Consider the following 7,206-nt stretch of genomic DNA (forward strand, 5'->3'; position numbering starts at 1 on the left):
TACAGTCAACCGCATATCTTCGCTGCTGGCCTCCGTTGTCGCGATCTCACCGCTGGCAACCAGATGTTTGAACCGCACCGATGGCACCGGCTGTTGGAACCTCAGTGCTGACGCCCGTTATTGCAACTGGGTCGCAAGCCCCAAGGGTAGCGTAGGCCTGGCGGCCTGGGGCACACTGGAAGCATCCGAAGGTCCCAGCAAAGCATGAGGCGACTGCTAACAGAACAACTTGTTTATTCTAGCATCGCAAAGAGCGGGCGGTCAGGTCGACCGAAGTAGAGAGACGGGAGAGCACGTTACTCAACAGCAGAAATCGGAGCCTCTCTCCTGGCGTCCGGGGGCAGCTGCTCTTATACTCTTGCCGTCGCGGGCAAGAAGGAAGGTCACGAGATGACACCACGTGACAGCGGCGACGGACGGACTGAGAGACATGTTGGAACAAGGAGGTGACGCATCAGACGGGCCGGCGCCGGTCAGACCTCCTCGCTTCACACTGGGGGAGCTCCTCTCCCCGGCTGCCGCGCTTTGACAAGCGTGGGCACACACACACACACGCACACAAAGACACGTGGCACTGAACATGCCGGGACGCGCTCGGCGGGGCGCGCTCGCGGCCGCTCCGAACGGGCCAAAATGTCCGCCGCTTGGAACGAAGCTCCGGCGTACGTTGCATCCGCGCTGGCTTTACCGCGCGTCGTAGGCGAAACGTAACAGGGACTACATTGGGAAACTATTATGATTCACTTTTGTTTCCTAATGCAGTTTTTTTTTCTTTAGTGCTTTCGCAGTAGCCCCTGGAAGTGTTGCAGGCTCCCCAACCCAAGTAACCACGGATATCCGGGCGACGTCCGACGGACGTCCTTTCTGGATATTCGGGATGTCCGTGGGATATCCATGAATGTCCGACGTACGTCCGAGGGACGTCCCTGGGAAATCCAAAGGTAATTGCTTTGGCATCCGTAGTACGTCCGACGCGGACATCCAGCATGGACATTCAGGGGACGTTCAGGATATATATATATATATGTATATATAAATATATATATTCATATATATATATTTATTCATATATATATATATGTGTGTGTGTGTGCGTGCGTGCGTGTGTGTGTGTGTGTGTGTGTGTGTGTGTGTGTGTGTGTGTGTGTGTGTGTGTGTGTGTGTGTCTTCCCGGGGATATTCCAGATATACACATGCCTTGAAGCGACAATAGTGGCCGGGACACATTCAAGCACCGGACCATTATATATATTACATTGGTCTAATGCTTGAATGCATTCTTGTTTTAAATAAACGAGAAATGAACTTACACCAACTTCCAAATACAATTAAACGTTTATTGTCACCTTATACATATACATAAAAAGACCAATAAGCAGATATATGCGTACTGTTCAAAGAACAAATAAATACACGGATAAAGAAGAAAACTTGCAATTTCAATAGCCCAACAACAAGGTAGAGAACAGCAGAACAAAAATACTTATTGCCCACCCTGCTTTGACATTTGAGTTTGCAGCATGGAATAAAAAGAAAGAGCAAAAACACATCAATTAGCATTATTAAGCAGCGAAAGCAACAGAAATGACATGAAGGAATTAATCTTGACTACATCACTTCACTAGCACTCTGCGACACGGGCACAAAAAATGACATTAACTGGCTAATGCCTTAAACTTGTCATTCGCGGGGTGCCACACGGACACGCTTAATGGTATTGCAGCTTAAATGTTATTCGCGCCGTAATGCGTTCTCGTAAGTCAACTTGCCGTCAAATGCGTACTCTCGTTCCCAATGTCTCCACATTCTGACGTGGCTAAACGAACTATTACTGAAGAACAATCAATATATTCTTCACTTTCTTTAAACAATAGCTCTTTCTCGTGGCGTAGTGCGTTCTTACAATTATTAAAACTCACTTGGCCATTGAATGCGTACTCTCGTTTACAATGTCCCCGCCGTGGCCGTAGTGACCATATTCTCACGATATTAAACAAACTCGTAGATAAAAACAACTAATATATTCTTCACTTTTTTAAAAGGAGCTTTTTATTTTCGTAGAGATCAGCAGGCGATCTTGCCGCTACTGACGGCTACAGCTCTGATCATGAGCGCATTAGCCAGGAGAAGCTGTTTGCCAGGAGAATCAAAGGGCGCCGATGAAGAGTCCGCGGTAGCTAAAGCAAACGTAGACTCCGGGGTCCTGCTTACCAGAAAACCCGCATTGACTTGTGCGTACACCTCTCCTAAGGGATCCTGTTCCGTTCTCACAGCGAAGTGAACCATCCGAAGCGTCACGTAGAGTATATCCATCAGGGAAGCAAGGCACATTGTCCTTAGTGCGCGTAGTGTCACAACCACCGTCCTGAACTTCCGATGTCGCCTCGGTGCAGCGACCAGCATCACAAGGCGTGCAAATGTTTGCAGGGACAGCCCGAACGCACATGTTAATGCATGCGTGCGGGGTATGCGCGCCACTGCACAGTTCTAGAGTTGCGAATTCTCGAGCTGTTGACTGCTGGCTGCCGGTGCGAGATCCGAAGTCCTCGAATATCGTCTTTGTTTCCAGCGACGCTCTTTTTCGCGCGTGCGGCTTCTCCCGCAGTCTAGGCATCCTGGCACCTGTGAAGAAAACACATTTCAATACCCAAACGAATTAAAAAAGAAATCGATGTAGCTGTCATACCTTGGTAGCTGAGTAGGAGACTTCGGCAGGCACGGAAGGTGACAAACGCTGCTCCGCTGCCCTTAAAACGATCGCAGAATGAAAAATGGCGTGGCGACGATGGCTAGAGCTTGGATTGGATTGGATGACTGCAGCGTTCTGCTTTGCCAAGGTTGTAACACTTCCACGTGCGTCTACGCAAACATAAATAGGTTTTTAAAATATTCTATTATTACACAGTGAAATATTTACTTATTCTGGGAATATTTGGTATCTGATTTTCGAGTTTTTAGTTTCTGCTAAAGCTGTCGGCGCCAGAAAAACATAGCCTTTGAGATTACTGTCAATGCATGGCGGCTCTGACGCATTATAGCTTTCGTAATCGCTTTCAACGCACGCAGCCACCAAAAGCGTAGCCTTTGAGATTTGTTTTTGTTACGTATAATGATATTATTGTATGCACAATTGAACACTGCAGACAACTTCCTGTTTTAAGAAACCAGCTAAAAACAGGCGCACACAGGAAACATACGAGAAGACAGGAAAGAGGCTGGAAGAGTCCTGTCTTGTGTATGTTTCCTGTGTCCGTCTTTTTTTTTGCTGTTTTTTTTCTTAATACAATGCACCAACTAGCCCAACAACGTGTTTTACTTCCTGTTTCAATGATAAACCTGAACCTACATGTTCGGAGGTCAGGACCAAAACTCTATGATCAGGAACTTTTCATAATGAGGGATAACTTGAGTGCTTGGCTCTAGGTCGAATAAGTGGCTTCAAATGGGCGCTTATATATTCTGCTAGTCATCCACAAGCATTTTTTTTAAAGCAAACTACAAATTGTTTGTATGACCCACCGATAGAAAAAAAAAATCGTATTTTAATACTGCGATGTTAAAGTGGGCAGAATTGATATCAAGTTGGAAATATATTTATATTGCTTTGAAAAAAGAATGAACTGTGTCCGATAGAGAACAAAAATAAACAAATATAATATGAACAAACTAAAATTTCCGGCAATATATTTATGCTAGTTTATATATAACTCACTAGTGTATATCCTGGGCATGCCTATTTATGGACAGCCAGCGGACGTTCAAAATGGGATGTCCCATGGACATCCCGGTGGGATGTCCTTCGGACATCCAAACAGGATATGGACTTCTCCTGTACGTCCCACGGACGTCCGTGTTGGATATCCGGATGGATGGACGTTGGGACTTATGGTGGACGTCCCACGGATATCCGTGGTTACTTGGGAACTTTTTAATGGAAACACACATTTAGAATCATCCCAATCTCTTCTTTATTTACTCCACACAGACAAGGTGACGATGTCCTTACTGGTAGTAGAGGTTCAATGCCAACGATCATTATCTTATGGTCCGTGAGGTATATAGATGCATGTACTTTAGAAATATGATTGGATTACAATTGCATTAATTGCACCCCGAACCGCATTGCACTGCGGTGCTCCTTCTTCTGAGGCGCACTTTTGTGGTCAATGACGTGGCTCTGCAGGCACCGCCGAGGTAGATGCTACTGTATCCATTTTGCAGCACGCAATGGAGACAAGCCAATGCGCAATTCTTTTTATATACAAGTGGCGAGCCCTCACCCGTGACATCACGAAGCGCTGCGCGAACTAGGCACTCCTTCGTCTTGCCGATAACACCTGCTGGTGTTGAGTAGAGGTAACGCCTCTGGCTCTCACTGCAAAACTTCCTCGGGGTGGCCTGGGTTCGAATCCGCCTGCGGGCAAACGCATTTCGAATGTTCGTTTCAAATCCCTTGTTTATTATACCTGGATGTGTTGACATATAACCACATTCCATACCGTTATGGCCTTTTTCTGTACTCTATATCGATCTCATACGTAATATATTTGCATTTAAGCGCTCCTACCATTAAATGTACTACCACCGTTGGACACCGGCAAACCCAATGAGACAAGTAGTGGTTTCGCATGGAAAGGCTGATAATTCTGCACAAAGCCCTTATGACCACCGATTACACACATTTAAGGGAAAGAGTCCCTATTGCATGAAATATCCATGCAGCTAATTCGAACACGTTTGCTGCTTTGGAATAGATACTGACACCAGTGTTTTTGTGGAGTGTACATACAGAGTGTCCCGCATAACTTGAGCGAAACATTAAAAATAGGCAAATGCCACGTAGCTGGACAGAACTAAGAAATTGTTGTTTGCCGTCACTTAGAGATACTGAGATTATATTTTGTTATTCCGCCTAATTAGACCATTAGTGTTAATTATTTAATCAAATTTTCAAATATGGTAATTAGATAAAAAGTGTCAATTAGAAAATTGTAGACCAACATGAAAAACTCCCAATACAGCTTTCTGTTGCTCAATACGTGCTACATAAAAGTGTTTTGCCGAGCGTGAAAGAAGCCCGCGAATACACACAGAATTGCCACACAACTGGCTACTCGTGGCACTTTACGGGTGTTCGTGGGCTTCTTTCACTCTCGGAAAAACACTTTTATGTAGCACGTATTGAGCAATAGAAAGCTGTGTCAAGAGTTTTTCATGTTCTACAATTTTCTCGACACTTTTAATCTAATTATAATATTTCAGAAGTTGATTAATTCAGCATCATCATCATCAGCTATTTTCATGTCCACTGCAGCACAAAGGACTCTCCCAGCGATCCCCAATTACCTCTGTCCTGCGCCAATTGATTCCAACTTGCACCTGTGAATTTCCTAATTTCATCACCTCTAGTTTTCTGCCGTCCTCAACTGCGCTTTCCTTCTCTTGGCACCCATTCTGTAGCTCTAACGGTACACTGGTTATCCATCATATGCATATGACATGGCCTGCCCAGTTCCATATTTTTTTTCTTAATTCCAATTAGAATATCAGCTATCCCTGTATGCGCTCTGATCCATACCGCTCCCTTCCTGTCTCTTAATGATATGCCTAACATATTATGTACCATCACTCTTTGCACGGTTCTCGAACTTTTTTGTCAGTCTTCAAGTTTCAGCCTATGCTAGCATCGGTAGAATGCAGTTATTGCAAACCTTTCTTTTCCATGATAGTGGTAAGCTCCAAGTCAGGATCTGGCAATGCCTGCTGTATGCATTCCAATCCATTTTTATTTTTCTGTAAATTTTATTTTTTTGATCGGAGTCCCCTGTGAGTAATTGATAAACATACTCTTTCACCCATAGAGTTTCCTACAACAATTTTTGTAGGAAACTCTGTTTTCACCGACTCTAGAGGCCGACTGGCTGTCCTCAACTTTTGTTCCCTTGCCAGGCTATTGATCATTACCTTTGTCTTCTGCATATTCATTTTCAATCCCATTCTTCCTCTTTCTCTGTTAAGGTCTTCAATGATTTGTTGTAGTTCGTCCCCAGTGTTGCTGAACAGAACAATGTCTTCTGCAAACCGGTGGTTGCCGAGATATATTCGCCGTTGATCCTCCCTCCTAAGCCTTCCCAGTTTAATATCTTGAATACTTTTTCCAAGCATTCAGTGAATAGCATTGGAGAGATTGCGTCTCCTTGCCCGACCCCGTTTATATATACCTGCTTTTAGTATACCTACTTTTCTTGTCAAGAACCAAGGTAGTTGTGGAATCTTTGTAAATATTTCCAAAGATATTCACGTATGCTTCCTGTACTTCTTTATCACATAATGCCTCTATGACTGCTTGTATCTCTACTTAATCAAATGCATTTTCATAATCCATGAAAGCCATATAGAGAGGTTGATTGTACTCTGCAGATTTCTCGATTACATGATTGACGACATGGATGTGATCCATTGTAGAGCATCCCTTCCTGAAGCTAGCCTCTTGGTTGACTGAAGTCAAGTGTCGCCCTTATTCTATTGGAAATTGGTGAATATTTTATACAATACTGAAAGTAAGCTAAGGGACCTATAATTTTTCAATTCTTTAACGTCTCCCTTTTTGTGGATTAGTATAATGTTGGAATCCTTCCAGTTCTCTGAAACACTTAAGTCGTGAGACATTGCGTATGGAGGGCCGCAAGCTTTTCAAGCATGATATCTCCTCCTTGACTGCTATTCCATCTTCTGCCGCTTTTCCCATGTTCATATGTATTGCAAGGCCCTTCTAACTTCATCGCTACAGTTATAGAAGGAGCCTCTGTATCCTGTTCATTACTACTTCGAATGGAGGTATCATGGCTGCTCTGGGTACTGTACAGGTCAGTACAGAATTCTGCTGCTTTTACTATATCTTTGAAATTGCTGATGATATTACCCTGCTTATCTTCCAATGCATACATCTTGGCTTGTCCTATGCAGTTTTGTTCGCATTTATTTCATGTTGTGTCCATTTCTTACTGCTTACTCAGTCTTTCTCGCGTTATTTCGAATATACCTGACTTTCTCCATGTCGATCACCTTTGACAGTTCCGCGAATTTTATCCCGTCACTTGAGCTGGACACTTTAAAAGGCCCCGCACCCTCTCAAGTTTCAGCAATCGCCACAGAGGGCGAAAAATCGATCACGAAGCGTTCCGGCATGGGGCTCTTGCATTGCCC

The 7,206-nt window shown here is 44.1% G+C and overlaps 1 protein-coding gene and 1 long non-coding RNA gene across 2 annotated transcripts in view; both read right to left on the reverse strand.

The window, feature by feature from the left end:
* The window catches only part of LOC135905749 (uncharacterized), a 268,697-nt gene that overhangs the window by 234,806 nt on the left and 26,685 nt on the right, over positions 1-7,206 (reverse strand). The gene's annotated exons all lie outside the window — the stretch shown is intronic.
* On the reverse strand, positions 1,317-2,964 carry LOC135905775 (uncharacterized). Its single transcript, XR_010565491.2, has 2 exons — positions 2,687-2,964; positions 1,317-2,622 (listed from the first exon to the last, which is right to left on the reverse strand). It is a non-coding gene; the product is annotated as an uncharacterized lncRNA (long non-coding RNA).

Source organism: Dermacentor albipictus, chromosome 1, assembly GCF_038994185.2.
Source record: "Dermacentor albipictus isolate Rhodes 1998 colony chromosome 1, USDA_Dalb.pri_finalv2, whole genome shotgun sequence".
NCBI lineage: Eukaryota > Metazoa > Arthropoda > Arachnida > Ixodida > Ixodidae > Dermacentor > Dermacentor albipictus.